Source organism: Mustela lutreola, chromosome 2 (genome assembly GCF_030435805.1).
Source record: "Mustela lutreola isolate mMusLut2 chromosome 2, mMusLut2.pri, whole genome shotgun sequence".
NCBI classification, from domain to species: Eukaryota; Metazoa; Chordata; class Mammalia; order Carnivora; family Mustelidae; genus Mustela; species Mustela lutreola.
The window spans coordinates 215,302,233-215,318,791 of NC_081291.1; the positions used below are offsets into that span (position 1 = coordinate 215,302,233).

Consider the following 16,559-nt stretch of genomic DNA (forward strand, 5'->3'; position numbering starts at 1 on the left):
AGAGGAAACAGAAGGGAGACCAGGAGGGTTTATGCATGTGGGGCTGCAGCCAGAGGTTGGGGGCGCCCACTGAAGACAGAAGGCCATAAAGGGGGTCTCCTCTCATTCTTGCCTCTGGCCTGTGGTCCCTCCTTTCCAACCTCGGGACGTCGTCTATGCAATCAGCCCATCACATACATAGGAGGTGCTGCTGGGACCAGGAAGACAAAAACTGTGGCCTAAAAGCAGTTTTTCGAACAATGTTGACACTTCTCAAATATTAGTGAGCTTGAAAGAAAACACCAAACTCTTCCCTCTACATGTCCTCTCCACTTTACTTCCTAACCTGTCTCCTGTCTAGTAAAACTGGAAGTGGAAAAAGTAAGTATTGCCAAGATCCTCCTAACGGAGTGTGCTGGACATTCCCTAGAAACTCAAACGTTCCTGCGGTGCTGCTTTTCCCTGGGTTAATCGCTTTGCTTTGCACTGTGAGACCAAGAGGTTAAAAACAAAACAAAAGAACCCAAACCAAAACATTAAAAAAATTTTTTTTAGAACTTGTGCAATAGGACAGAAATACTATCAAAATAATTTGCGAAATTCAGAACTGTTGCCGTATCTTCTATAGGGTTAACTTCTGAGATGAAAGACTACTTTGGAACCTATGATTTTTTCTTTTTCCCAAAATAAAATTTCCTTCATCAAACTGCAGAAATTTACTTGGGGAAAGAAAATGCCTAACATGTAGTTTCCACAATGAGAAACACATTCCCATGGCTTTCGGCCACTTGCTGTCAACTCTGCGATAGGCTTAAATTGCATTCATTTATAATGAGTTAAAAATATGAATGAAATCTTTAAATTTGTTAAAATAAAGCCATGGTTTAAACCTCGCCCCCTGCACAGAAAGAGAGGATATTAGGTGGCAAATGACCTCACTATCATATCTGAGTATCAACCCCAAACCTGACCACTCATATTTAATTTCAAACAAAATGCCGCAATTTCACAATTAAAAAAAAATTAAAAATAGACAGCCTCTGTTGCTGCAACGAGATAGGGCCGTGTGATGGCTGTGAGCATGTCTCTTCCTGCAGAGTTTCTGGCCTTGAGTCCACAGAGCCCCCGCCAACTTCAAAGGAAGCTGTAGGAGATGGTGTGTGGAACACCAGATAGCCCGAGGAAGGGGGGACCCTTCCTTTGCCAAGAGGCGTTGCTAAAATTAGAGGGTGAGGTTGTCTCAGCACGGGAGGGAGGGATCTTGGCGATGGTCTGTTTTAATCGATGATGGAACCCTTATTTCTTCTGCGACCTTCAAAGAGCAACGCTTATGCAACAACAGGAGGGGAGGTCTTTCTTTTGGAGATCCTTCCCTCTGTCTATCTTGAGCTCCCGCTGCCGATATTTAAATCAATTTCCTCTTGCTTTGGGGCTCAGCACAGATGGGGAACAGCCAAGGCACGGTTCTTTTCCTCCGGGCTTTCTAAGATGGTTTTTTATAATCGGAGACCATCATTTGCACTCCCTGTTCATCTGGGATGCTATCATACGGACTTCATTTTGTCCTTCTCTGTGCATTTGGGATGCATGTGGGAAGTGGGTTCTGTGAGGTGGGTGAAGGGTTGAGGGCAGCCTCACACTTGGGCTGAGCACGTGGTCACCTGCGATGCTCCCCCTGTCTCCACCTGTCTTGCCCTGGCAGACAGCATCTGAGCCTCTGCCCCTGGAGAGTCCTGCTTTGGGGTGAGTTTGCCCCCCTTCTGTATTTTTCTTTCAAACTCTAAGTCCTTCAGGAAGGGGTTAAGTCCCTTCAAATTAATATCTTTGCTATCCTTATTTCCTCTCCAGAAATATTTAGGGAAGCGAGATGGCCTCCAAGAGGGGATGGGGAGGAGAAGCAAGGGACTTAGGAAAGGGGACCTGAGTGGGGCCACAGAGATCAACCCCATTTCCCGGACAACATCCCCTGCGGCTTCCTCAGGAGGACCACACGATGTCCAGAGACCACTGCGTGACTTTCAGAGATAACAGGGACAGTTCCTGTGACATCCGCTCCCCTCCGCCCTCAGCCCCCATCATCTCTCCTCCTCAGACGATCTCTTTTTGGCTCAGGGCGCCAGGAACCTCAGCTTTGCAGGGCCAGGAAGGAGCCAGAGCCCCTAGAGCCCTGTCCTCATCTTGTCTACTTTTTTTTTTCTCTCAAGACGAAACAAACTACAAGTCCCCTTGTCCCACCAAATATCCAGCCATGGAGAACAATCAAGAAATTTGTGTTTGAAAGCAAAACTGTTCTCTTTGAAGGAGTCCGCCTTTACCGCTCGGCCCCACTGAGAGGAGATTTAATAGACCTGACCTGAGGCAGGCATATGGTACTAAGTAGGTCTGTTAGAGGTTGAATTGGTGACTTGCGGTGGTTGTCAAGCATTGGGGGCCTTGAATTCAGGCCTGTGGGTGAGCAGGGCATAGGCAGCTGGGCAGAGTTGGCCCTTAATCTCCTGCCAGCTGGACCCAGAGCTGGGGCTCGGAGGCTAGAGCGCGCGGGCTGCTCTTGGCAGAGGTTCCAGAAATGATCCTGGTGGCAATGAGAGCCTGTGGCTCTGGGCCTGCCCCAGAATAACACACTGTCCGCATATGTTAACAGACCGCCTTTTCCCCAGAGATCACAAAATGCATTCCATTTAGCGTCTGTTTTGCAACTGTTACTATCTGTGTTTTATGGACAACCAAACCAAGATACAGCAAGGCCTTTGAGCTGTGCCATGTGAGTGTGAGGGGTCAGGGGCTGTCCTGGGAGACCCGTGCTTCCTGAGTCTCAGGCTAGCGCACAACAGCCTTCCTCCTTAGTCCCCACCCTCTCCCTCCCCCCCCCACCCCCCCACCCCCGCCACGGACCTCTCCAATCTCCTTCCAGAATGATCTTTCTGGTGTGCAGATCTCAAGGACTGGTGAGAATAAAAAGGAACACGTGTGTTCTGAACTCCCTGTAAGAGAGAGTCATATTAAAAACACACACACGATCTAGTGTTCAGCATGTGTGGACATAGATGAAAGGGGGCGGCAGACCCAGGGCTGGGGTTTGTGACCGCACGTGGCTAGGCCTTCCCCCTTAGGACGTGCACAAAAATGAAGGGCAAACCTGGCTCCTTCCCTGCTGGAGCTTCTCTTCCATTAAGCGTCAGACCATGCCGATCATGCTCCCTCTGCTTTTAAAGATGTGACCATCCCAGAATAAACAGAAAGTGAACATGCTGGATGAATGCTAAGTGCCATGTTCCAGATTATTTCAGCTGGCTCTACCCAGGCTGAGCTTCATCCTCACTGGGCAGAGCGAGGACATTTCTCACTGAGAAAAGTGTCAAAGCCACATTTATAACATCTGACCCTAACACATATGACATTTATTTATATAGTATGTATAGTAAGCTCCTCGCCCAGCATGGAGCCCAACAAGGGGCTTGAACTCACAGCCCTGAGCTGCGACTAAGAGATGCTTAACCGAGGGAGCCACCCAGGCATCCCTGCCCACAAGTCTTCAGTTGTAATCCAAATGAGGGCAGATGATTTCCCGAGTTAGAATTAGCAACATAAACCCTGGAACATCTAGCATCTCCAAGTGCTAGGCTGAAAGAGATCTAAGGGATCTTTAGGGTAGAGCCCAAAGCAGCTCCCAAAATGGAAACTCAAGTCTATACTGACTTTTTTCCCCCAAACATACAGGGAAGATGGCCCCACAAATTTCACTGGGAACCAGTGTTTAATGAACAACCAGCAAACATCTGTCATGTAACCATGGTGTGTAAGGTTTCTTGTGAGGGCACAGAGATGGTTATGTTACATGTGGGGCCGAAGTTGGCCGTGTGGGTGGCCTGACCCAACGTGGTTCTTGCTGATTGCACTTGTTCACAGGGCAACAACTACTTCCAATGTTTGCAAATTCTTTGTTCTCTCTCTCAACTGATGTCATATCTTTGCTTCCTAACTTGAAGCTAACTTTGCTTCGTAACTTGAACTGGAGCTGGGGGCCACTCTTGATGACAGCCTTGTACATACATAGAGGGAACAGTTCGGAGGTCGCCGCTGAGCCACTTTTTCCAAGTGCTGGGGTGAACTGAGGATAAGGCCACAGAAAGCAAAAAGTAGCCCCTAATATGTCCAAGTCCAAACTCTCCATCTGTCCCGCCAGTTCTGTCTCCCTTTCTCCAGAGTCTTCCCTGCCTCTATGGAGACTGCAGTTTTCAGACTGCTTGTGCTAAAGGACACTTGATCCTTCCAGACTTCTCTTTTGCAGACTCTCCATCCAAACTGCCATCAGACAATGTTGGCTTCAGCCACTTTCTTTTATTGTCCCTGCGAAACTACCTTATTTCTTACCTCCATTTGCAGTGGTTTATTTTTTTAAGTTTTTTTTAAACAGTTTTATTGAGATAAAATTCACGTGCCATACATTTCACTTATTCAAAGTAAAAAATCAATGGTTTTCAAAAATATTACAAGATTAATTTTGTGAGTTATGGTATGGTAATATATACATAACATTAAATTTCTCATTTTTCCCATTTTTTAGCATACAATTCTGTGCCATTCTTTTATCCACAACTGTTGTTATGTAATCATTACTGTCACATTATCATGAAAACTGTTTTATTTTTATTTTTTTTAAAGATTTTATTTATTTATTTGACAGGGAGAGAGATCACAAGTAGGCAGAGAGGCTGACAGAGAGAGGGGGGAAGCAGGCTCCCTGCTGAGCAGAGAGCCCGATGGGGGCTCCATCCCAGGACCTTGGGATCATGACCTGAGCCAAAGGCAGAGGATTTAACCCACTGAGCCACCCAGGTGCCCCTGAAAACTGATTTATTACTCCAAGCAAATAATAAACTAGGAATAGAAGGATACTTAATAAAGGCCATCTATGAAAAACTCTTCACTAGTATACTCAATACTGAAAAACAGAAAGCTTTTCTCCTAAGATCAAGAACAAGACAAGGAAGCCCACTTGAGCTACTTCTTTAAGAAGCTCTTGCCGGAGCGGTTAGGCAAGGAAAAGAATCCAGGGCATCCAAGATGGACATTTCTGTTCACAGACGACATGAACTTACTTGTAGACACCTACAGTTTCCACATAAAAACTAAGAAAGCAAATACACAGATTTAGCTAAGATGCAGGGTATAAAACCGACACCCCTAAGTCAGCTGAATCTCTATACATTTGCAATGAACAAACCAAAAAGGAAATGAAAAATCAATCCATTGACCATCGCATCAAAGGGAACAAACACTTAGGAGTCAACTGAACCAAAGATGCACCAGACTTGAACACTGAAAACGACAAAACCTTACTCAAGGAAATGAAAGACGCCCTAGAACAAATGGAAAGATGGGCCAGGCACATGGATTGGGAGTAATCCAATCATCAGTAAGGTGACAATGTTGCCCAAATCAATCTATAGATTCAACATAGTCACTACCAACATCACCATGGTGTTTTTTAAAGAAATCAAGAAACCCATCTTCAGTTTCCTGTTGACTTTCACACCTGCTGCTCCTTGTGCCTGGTGTGCTCTGGCCCCACATATCTGCAGGACACCGCATTTCATCTCTTTTCAGTGAGGTTGTCACCCCCTCAGTCACCTGTCACCTGTCATCTCCTCATTGTGGCCCTCTCTCATTACCCTTGTATTTCTGGTCCCCTTGTATGGGCCTTATTTTTAATCTGTGGCTTTTAATGTCATCTGACCAGAGTGTATATTTTTTTAATTTATTTTTTGACTTCCCTTTTTGAGCACAAGTTTCATGAGTTTGGGGATTTATGTCTGTTTGCTCCTACATTCCCAGCACTCAGAATATACCAGGCACGTATTAGCCATTCAAGACAGGTATTTATTGAGTCCAAGAAGGAATATAAGACAGATAAGGAAAATGAATACATTTGGTCTATTGTTTTTATAATGAAACAAGACCAAGTGTCTACTACTGGAGTCTTTGCCTCTTGCTTTCCTTGAAAGAGCTCAGTCTTACAGTGAAACATGGTGATGCTAGAACAAGACAGCTTCGTTGCACACTCACAGATGAGGCAAGCTCATGTGTTTCTTCCTATTTAAAAATCATGTTCCCATTAAGCTGTTTTCAAATGATCAGCTCCCTTTCCAATGTCCCACTCCCCAGAATCCCAGTATATTTGAAGTCACTTCCCGGCCTGAAAAAATCATCAGGGTATCTTAATCCATCTTAATCTTTGATGGCAACGGACGTAAGTGCGTGGAGATGCAGTTATGACTATCAGCAGGATGCCAAGAACTTGAACTTTGGCTGGGTGAGAGCAAGACAGCTGGTAGGAAAATAATGGGTGTAAATGTAAGTGAACGTAAGGGATGAACAGTAACGGGAGACTCCCACAAGTGGGAAACTTTAGGACGTGTAGACACAACTACGTGCCAAACAAATTTACAATTTCACATACTTAGCTTGTGATTTTCACTTTGATGATGATGAGTGAACAAGAAGGAGAAAAGCTGTCTGTTAAAAGATGACTCATCTACGTCTTATTTTAAATAGATCTTGGGAGCGTTCCCCTGAATTACATCACTGGCCTCCCGAATCCATGAGTTCTCCCAAAGAACAACACAAAGCCACACTTCATCTGGAGGGTGAAACGTCGTGATGGCCCCTGATCCAGGCTCACTTCCTGCCTTTCTACTCTCGGGGAAGCAGCTGCTGCCCTTGGAAGGAGGAGTCCTGAGATCAGAAATGAGCACTTCCCACCCAGAGACAGACGGCTGATGCACTGCTGTGAGCTCCGTGATCCCACTCATTGGAACAGTATCTTTAGAATTCCCATGGAGTAAAATCAGTGAAAATCAAACACACATGTTTCGGGGTTTTTCTTTCAAATACGTCATTCTGGTGGAGGATAGATGTGTACCTTCCAACTTTCTATTCACCTATGTATTCAACACATTTTCAAAATGATCCACAGACACTCATTAATCCCACCCGTAGAAGATTTCTCTGAAGGGGGAAACCTTTTCACTACCATTTGCTGTTGAGAAAATGGAGGGATGAGAAAACTCTGGCAGCTCCCTTGGGAAGCTGGAAGAACCTGGCACGGTAGAGTTATTTCAGAGCCTGTTCATTCTGCCGGAGCCTCCGTGGCCACTTGCATTAACTTAGGCAGAATGACTGATTGGATGCCAGTCATGCTCGTGATGGTGACACCCCACAGGATGGCAAAGAGTCTTCGGTTGTGCAGAATTTTGTTGCATCAAATAATTCTAGAAAGCAGGAGGCCCAGAAGCTCAAACTGGGACCTCCCCTTTGGTATGGAATAACAAAGAGCTTTAAGGGTCTGCAGTAAGTCACTCCTGTCAGCATGCGGGTTGCCGCCCTCAGCATCTCGGCCAATCTCAAAGGACCCTGAGGGAAGTCTGTTCCCCACTCATGTTCCACAGAGAACAGCACGGTGATTTCAGGGGCAAAGATGAGGGTGCATCGTGAACCAAGTCAGTGAACCTCAGACTAGATCCCAGTTTTCTTAATCACCTTGTTCACGGTAGAATTAATCATTTATTCAAATTAATCATTTATCCAAATGGACTTAGGATCACTTGACGTGGGGCCTTATCTGACTCTGCTTCACTTCTGGTTCATCCTTTTTTCTTCTGCGTCTGCAGATTCATCACGTGACGGGATCATATTCAGGGGAAATAGAAACATTAGATTTTTCAGCTCACAAAGGAGGCAGCTCACAGTTTAGGCCCTTGCTTGTTGCCTGCTTCCTGGAGGGGTGACTGTCCTGCGATCCCAGGCCTGCCTGTCACCTGGGCTTAGACCAAAAACCAGGCCCCCGAGAGCGTATCTAGGGCAGGATGCCCATCTTTTTAATTCATGTCACTTTCCCATCACTGAGGGACTTTGATTTGGTCCTGTCTAAGACGGGCTTGGGAAATTTATCTTTTGTTTTTAACTTTGATGCCTCAGTGTCTTAAGACAGCCTCATCTCTGTCTTTCCCCACCTGTAGCATTGACCTCTAAACATGCCGTGACTTCCCAGTTACTGAAACAGAAGTCACAAGAAGATTTTATTGATCTACACAGAGGTAGAAGTCATGTGCCTTATTAAGGTAGGATTTCTTCCTTATGCCAATGTGTTCTCTGCATATGACAGAGTGATGGAGAAATGGGAGGATCAAGATGAGAGAGACAGGGAGAGAGAGAGAGAGAGAGAGAGAAACAGAGAAAAACAGACACAAGATCTGCATCCCACACACAGAGAAGGGAGAGAGAAAGACAGAAAAACAGAGACAGAAAGAGAGGCTGCATATTACTTTTTAAAGCCCCCTGCCCCCATCACCAGTGTGTCTACAGTCCTGTAAAGCACCATTAGGATTCTGTGTGACTCATTTTATATTCCAGAAAATAGTCTCTTCCTGTCTTCCAAAGGACCACATTTTAAATTCCAGACTTGAGTCAAATAAGAGTCAGACGGTACTGATGCCCACCCCCACTGATTATTTAATTAATCTATACTGAGAAACTCCACATTATATAGTTTCTCTTTTTAAGCTTCAGAAGGGACCGTTTTTCAAACATACATACTACTTAAGAGACAGTCTTCCTGATCACAGCCTGGTCCCTGATACGTCATCATTTGCCCCGGAAGGACTCTTACTGTTCTAGCTGCCCCTCAGCTTCTTTCTTGAAGCTCCGCTGCAGAGGGTGAGACCCGAACATAAACCACAAGCTCTTGCCAGCTGGACACCTTTCCTCACTGCTGTGGATGCTGCACACAGAAGAAAAGCCAGGTATTGGCCCTAGCAGGGACCTTCCACCCATCTCATAGCGCTTCAGCTTCCTTTGCATTTCATGCCAACGCCGGAGCGGAGGGGAGTGGAGGAGTGGCACTGTCATGTGACTTTTCTGCTGTGCCACAGGACCGCTCTGTGGCCTTGATACATTTAGTTATTCCCTGCTCAAGCGGAATGTGTGGTGGCCAGCAGCCCCACCCCTGGCCAGAATGCCTGGGGTGCTGTTTTACTGGTTTGACATCCTCCCAGCTGGGAAGAGTTTCCTTAGGGCCTCCAACACTGAGGAGGTATTTTACATCATCCTTGGCAGACTGACCCCCATCTGCAGTCATCCTCCAAGACAAGATGGACAAGAAGTCTCATCGATGATTGCCACAAGTTCTTTAGATGTCGAGGAGCTTAAGCGTCACTCGGCAAACAGGTGTTGCATTTTGTAGTTGGGGGCATTATGTTCAGGAGAGGGGAGACGCAGATGGAGACAGACAGACAGACACACACACACACACACACGTACACACTTGTGAGACTGGAGGTTTAAAAATCTCAATCTCAAAATACTGGAGATTTAAAAATTAAATGTTCTTAGTGTTTTTCTGGAAAATCTGCTTTGCCTCCATAAAAGCCTCAAGTAGAGAAACGGAGTTCAATATCCTTTTCAGGAAGCACAACTAGAAGGATATGCCATCCAGTAAGCTACATCACACTCCCTTTCAAGCCTTCCAAAGCATTCCCTGCAACCCCCTTCCTCTAGGAAATGGGGAACGAAATTGTATATATGGCTCAGATGCTAAGACCCCAGCAACTACAGATGACCAGACTGGGATTTAAGTCTCTGCTGTGAAGTGTGTAAACCTGGTGATTCACAGACCTGGGGATAAAAATATATGTATATAAAAATATGTTTATAAGTCTCTGTTCTGCTGGATGACTTTGGGCAAGTGAGGTCAGCTTTCTAAGCCTCATGAGGGTAACAGTAAGACCAAAGTCATGGGTGTCATATATGAAGTACTCAGCCCTGCACCAGGAAAATGCATATTCTGTACATGTCAGTGACATTATATTATTACTCTTTTCTTTTTTAGGGTGGGCATAGGAGCATGGAGATGGAGCAGCGTCAGCAAATCCTTTGCTTCCAGGTCCCAGCCTGGTTCTTTAGAAAGGCTGTGACCAGGGATTGTGCGTGGCCTGTGCTCTTTCTCCATCAGACTGAAGGTCATGTGACTAGTAAGCACTTGAGATGTGGCTGGCCTGAACTCTAAGTGTAAAATATACACCAGATCTTATGAAAGACATATGAAAAAATATAAATGATCACAGCAGTAATTTTTTGCATGGGATACATGTTGAAATGATAATATTTGGTTACAATGGCTAAATGAAAATAGGAGAAAAATTCACCTTACGTCTTTCTTTTCACTTACTTGATTGTAGAGAATCAAGAATTAAATATGTGGGCTTGCACTGTATTCCACTAGACAGCACTGTTGTAGACGTCAAGTCCTCTGGACAGGGTCTGTGTAAGTGTGAGTTGGGCAGATGCTATGGCCTGCCAGTGAATTTTCTCTCGGGTTTTATAGGAAAATACCCTTCCCACAGAACTGCATTGTAATACCATTGGCTGATTCGATCTCTACTCCTAAATTCTAGCCTTTGACCCAGAATTTCCTCAGGCTGCAGACTCTCCTTTGCACCACGGTTGCTTGTGCCACTGCATGGGTGTTTGAAAGGTATCTGAACTCAGTGAGTCTAAACACCATCTCTCAAATACTTTCAAAGCAATATTGGTGAGGTCTTAATACAAACCAGAGCTAGCCTATGTCCTAGCTTAAAAATCATTCTTGATCTTCTCTGTGTCCAAGCTCTTTAACCTGGCATTCAAAACCCATTACAGGAATTCTCCCAGGAGCCACCGGGCTTCCTCTTCCTCTCAGCGGGCTGGGGTGACCTCTGAAAATGGTTCGCTATTCGCTTGACCCGGAAAACCCTACGAAATCATGCAAGTCAAGAGGTTCAAATCTCCGTGTTCACTTTAAGAACACACGTGAAACTGCCCAGGCCATCAAGGGTATGCATATCCGAAAAGCCACCAAGTATCTGAAAGACGTCACTTTGCAGAAGCAGTGTGTGCCATTCCGTCGCTACAATGGTGGAGTTGGTAGGTGTGCCCAGGCCAAACAGTGGGGCTGGACACAAGGTTGGTGGCCCAAGAAGAGTGCTGAATTTTTACTGTACATGCTTAAAAACGCAGAGAACTTAAGGGTTTAGATGTCGATTCTCTGGTCATTGAGCACATTCAGGTGAACAAAGCCCCCAAGATGCAGCGTAGGACTTACAGGGCTCATGGTCGCATTAACCCATACATGAGCTCTCCCTGCCACATTGAGATGATCCTTACTGAAAAAGAGAAGATTGTTCCTAAACCAGAAGAGGAGGTTGCACAGAAGAAAAAGATATACCAGAAGAAACTGAAGAAACAAAAACTTATGGCCCGGGAGTAAATTTGCACAGAATAAATGCAAAAAACAAAAAAAAAACAAAAAAACAAAACCCATTACAAATCAGCCCTACTTTATGGATATGGCTCCACCCCACGTTAACCTCACTACCTCCAACCACCCCTTTCCCCACCACCATCAGATCATGCTACTTAACATGGACATGCTCAGCACCCTTTTACTCCTGAGTCTTTAATCGGTATTGCCTCTTGCCACCAATCTTGTCTTCCCTTTTTTATCTACATTGGGAGTTCTATATAACTTAAGGGTAAAGTTAAAGTCCACACTCTCTGGAAGTTTTCCCAACCCTCCCCTAGCTGGAATTGATCCATCGTCCCATATTTAAGAACATTTTGATTGTGACACCAGGATAGAACATTCAAGTTGATTCTGTGTTAGCATCATGCAGGTGAGCATTTTTCTTTCCACCTAGAGGTGGATTTCTTTTGCATTTGGTGGTACTTATTTATCTTCTGACCCTCCTTCCTCATAACAATTAGCCCCGATTTCCAACAATCATTCAGAAGGTGCTAACACAGGAGGGCAAATTTAGGTCAAGGACAACTGTGAGCTCAGCATGTCCCCTGGAAAGACAGCTGCCCAGGCTTGTTTTGGCTCTGCACTGGGAGAATTCTATGGGGATTGATGAGGAGGGGTCAGACCAAGGTAACGTTTGAAAAGAAAAAGGGAACAATTAGGTTGTGCACATCTTTGTAAGGAGACTCTCTAATAATCATGCATGTCAAAATATTTGTTGAATGTGCATTTCAAGAAAATTTAATATCAAGATCAAACTTCAGTCATGGTGAGCCCAAGATGTGCTTCAAATTTAGCTTATTCTGCCACTTATCCCCTCTTTCCCTTCACTGCAGATGTGACAGATGCCTAGAGGTGGACTCGGCTCTTCTAACCACACTGATTATGGAACGATCATTAAAGCCGTGAATAAGGAAGGCTTCTGGAGAAAGATAAAATTACACTTTTATTAGGACATCAAACAGGACCTTGCATGAAAAGAGCTACTGATCCAAAAGGAAAGACAATAAAGGGAGAAAAGGACCTTGAGGCCCCTCACTGTAATGGAGAGGCTGACGCTGGGCTTTCAGGAGAGCTGGTCGTGTGTGTGTTGAATTACAGGCAATTATCGGTGGTCTCCCTGTTGGCCCTGAAGAATTTAGAACCGCGTCAAAAGGAAACATGATCTATCAGAAGGGAAATCCTGCTGCATCTTTTAACCCTGTGCCAACTCTACTGGGTGGAACCTCTCCGCGATGCATTTTATTCTTGAGATCTTACAAATAGTTGTTGGTGAAAGTCAGTAGGAGGATCTTTCTCTCCCAGGTCACATGCTTTGATGGGGCTAAACTGGGGTTGTAAAAAAATGCTGAGTGATTTTGAAGACTGAAATAAAACCCACTCAATGTCTTCTCTGCCATCTACCAGTCTATCCATAAGGGAGGAAACAATATTTGTGCATAAACCAACTATATATTGTTCACCAAGACAACCCTGAAGTGAAAGACCATGAAGTTTGGTCTGATTCTTCAAAGAGAAAATGACACTCTGGTCAGTGCAATTTTAGTGTTAATTATAGTTCATTATATTCCTGGGGTATGTTTCATTTCCATATGAGCATACCAGACACCTGAACACTCACCAGTGAAAAATAAGGGAGACTAAGACAGTTCAGATGCTCCATTGGGCCGGGCCAGCTGCAGACAGTGGACGTTCATACATTCAATGTAGCATGCCCTGGGCTGATGAGAGTTGGCTCTGCTCATCCCTGCCCTCACCCTGCATCCCATAGCATGTGGGATGTGACTTAATAAAGCTTACTGAGTTAAAAAAAAAAAAAAAGAAGAAGAAGAAGCTAACTACTTCAGGGATGACTCTTTTTAGGTTATTTTTCCAGGTTGAATTAGAATGTTGACACTAATTAAATGTGGAATGGAGCCAAATAGCTTAACATGGCTATGGTTCATTTCCTCATCTGCAAAACATGAGCATATGAGTGTATATCACTTCCAAGCTTAAAAGTTCTATTAGTTTATATTGTAGAGATGTTAAAAATTACACCATTGGGGCACCTGGGTAGCTCAGTGGGTTAGGCCACTGCCTTCGGCTCACGTCATGATCTCAGGGTCCTGGGATTGAGCCCCGCATCGGGCTCTCTGCTCAGTAGGAAGCCTGCTTCCCCCTGCCTCTCTGCCTATTTGTGATCTCTCTCTCTCTGTCAAATAAATAAATAAAATCTTTAAAAAAAATCACACCCTTGTCTCAATATTCTAGACAAGAGTCTATTTTGAGTGTTCACACAGAATTACCTAAAGGGATGATGTCAAGAATGAAGCCCTACATTAGAATTATTCCGGGAAAGCATCTTGGTTTATGATCAACTGAATTTTGTTTGGTGATACTAAGTTGGATTCTGCTTCATCTCTGGCTTCAAAGCATATGAAAACCATATTGCATATTTTGATTTCAAGTTTTCTTGTCCCAGTTAGACCACTAGCAAGGCATTATTACTCCATAAGCCTCAGCAAAGTTAAAAAGAAGATATCCCTCAGATTGTTTTTCAGAGTCCATAGTCTCTCATGGTTCACCTCCCCTTCCAATTTCCCCCAATCTGAGGAGTTTGAAGCGGCGGGAGGTGGGAGGTTGGGGGAACCAGGTGGTGGGTATTAGAGAGGGCACGGATTGCATGGAGCACTGGGTATGGTGCAAAAACAAGGAATACTGTTATGCTGAAAAAAAAAAAAAAAAGAAAATACCCAATACTGTAGATTTGGGGATAATGATAACCACTCCTGGAAACTTAATTGAATTTAATTGTTCATTATTTTATTTAATTGTTTAAATGTTTAATTATTTAAATGTCCAAATTTAATTGTTCATTAAGCTCCTTTTCATTATCATTTCCATCCTAATGTTTACATAAACAGAGTCCCAAAACACCAACAACTTAGAACATTACTACTCTACATGTCAATAAAGGCACAGCCTTTGTTTATGAGAATGTCTTTATTTGATGGTGTCTTGAATTTCTTCCTATTCCCAGCTTCTAGAATACTTCTTGGTGGAGAACGATGGTTGATAAGTTTGTTAAATGAATCAATGGATAGAGGAACAGGTGACTTCACTTTCTCAGACCTTCCCCCATCCCTGGCAACTTTTCTTCTGAGAATCCTTCCTTACCCTACCCCCTTCTAGCTCTGAGTCACTGAGACAGCCACTACTGACTCATGAATTGTCACTTGTGATAAAATCAATGTCTAGACTAGACACTACTTCTCATGGGCAAAGAATATGTCATGTATTGGGATTAGAAGATCTCTCAATGGGTTGAAGTGGAAAAGAAGAACCCCTTTCAACTTGGCATTGACCAAAGGATACAGAGGAATATAGGTGAGATAACTGTGCTAACCAAGAATGCTAGATGAGGTTTTAATGCCCTTGAGAGTCACCGTCTGGAGAAAAATGCTCTGCGGATTATCAAATGGAAATCTAGCATGTACAACTGTCATCATTTCAGTAAGAAATGGGGGAGAGGATTATTTATTACCATGAAGCAGAAAATAATTTTTGCTGATACCCTTGCCATTTTGTTATAAAGTATGATGAAATTTTGGGCACTCTTTCTACCCCAACTAGTTTCTTGCCTCGGCTTTTATGTGGGCAGGGTTGTTGTAATTTCTCTGTTCAAATAAAGTCTGTAGAAAGCCACAAAAGGAGATCTGGACCCTAAAGCTTAACGGATTCTGGAAAGCAGCTGGCTTGTAACATGAGTCATTCCAGTCAAGCTTTCTCTTTTGTATGTTTTCATCTGACCTAAAGAGCGGGTTATTGGATGTCTTCTGGCAGGTGCTATGGGATTAAGGAGGTAGCTGGTCAGAAACAAACTTTGAATTAAGGTTTTTAAAAATAGTTTACTAAAGTAAATATGATCGTTAGCTTAATCCCCATATCTAACAGGAGGTTCAAATTTAATAGTGAGGTTAAAAAAACTGGTTGGCATGTGTGGCTATAGGTCTCTGTGCTTTGCTCCAAGAGTTATATTTTAGTGTTAATGATGAAATTTCCAGTACACTCCTATTTATCGGGATATAAGCATTCCAGAAGCTCCAACACCTACATTATCTTTCCTTTTATGCAATTTTGAGAGAAAACCAAGTGGGGCATTAATACACTTAGAAGGGGAAATTATTATTATTTTTAAAACTCACCTTTAAAGGGAATTACAAGGTCTGTGGAGCTTCAGAACAGACTCTAACACCCTTGATTCTGGGCCATGGTAAATGAATCAATTTTCACATGGTAACCCTTAGGTATTTCTGAAGATGCTTCAGGTTTCCAAATCATTGTAGAAGGATGAACTCATATGGCAGTTACTTTCAGGGGTGTCAATTCTCCCTTAATATATCTAGGACTCAAATTAATAAGAGCCAGTAACCCATGTGTCACATATAAACGTGTGGATTGGGATCTATATGCATATGTCATTACCATCATCATAGACAATACTTGTTACCAAAGAAAAAGAGCCCATAAGGAGAATTTGGAAAGGAAATGACATGCACTTGATGCTAAGGAGAGACTATAGAAGGGACAAAGTAAAGTAACTTTTTGCATCTAGAAGTTATAAACCCCAGATTTCAGATTTAAACATCTAAATTCAAGCTGCAGTGCCTCCTCATATAAACTGAACCTGACCTTGGACAGACCCGCTTGCACACCTCTAAGGGGAGATGATTCGTAACACCTGCTTGCTCTCACAGGAAGGTAAGAGATAAAGGAGGTAGTTCTCGTGAAAGTCCTTTACAAATGCTAAAGCAGAATATAAATCAGGGGTCAGCAAACTTTTTATGTAAAGAGCAGACAATAAATATTTTAGGTTTTGTGGCTTGACTCCGTCAAAACTACTCAATGCTGCTTTTGCAGCAAGAAAGAGGTTGTAGACAATGTATAAATGAGTGGGCATCACTGTTCCAATCAAATTTCATTTACAAAATCAGGTGCTAGGCCAGAATTGGCCAATGGGCTAGAGTTTGTTGACCCCTGATGTAAATAATTGTTTTTGTCATGATCACACAATAGATATTCCCATAGTGCAGCATGTTTGCAAGCATATTACCCTAGTGCATGTTAATATACACCTCTACATCATTTATCCACATTAAAAACATCCTGCCTTTTTTCAAGCCACTGGGACTGGTAAGTAAATGAGACTGCATCGGAGCTCTACAGGTAGAGATGAATTTTCACACTTGCACCGCAGAGTGAG

The 16,559-nt window shown here is 43.6% G+C and overlaps 1 protein-coding gene and 1 pseudogene across 5 annotated transcripts in view; one reads left to right on the plus strand and one right to left on the minus strand.

The window, feature by feature from the left end:
• Positions 1 to 16,559, minus strand: part of RUNX1 (RUNX family transcription factor 1) — a 245,222-nt gene that overhangs the window by 192,476 nt on the left and 36,187 nt on the right. The window lies entirely within an intron of this gene.
• On the plus strand, positions 10,689 to 11,296 carry LOC131825347 (large ribosomal subunit protein uL22-like; annotated as a pseudogene).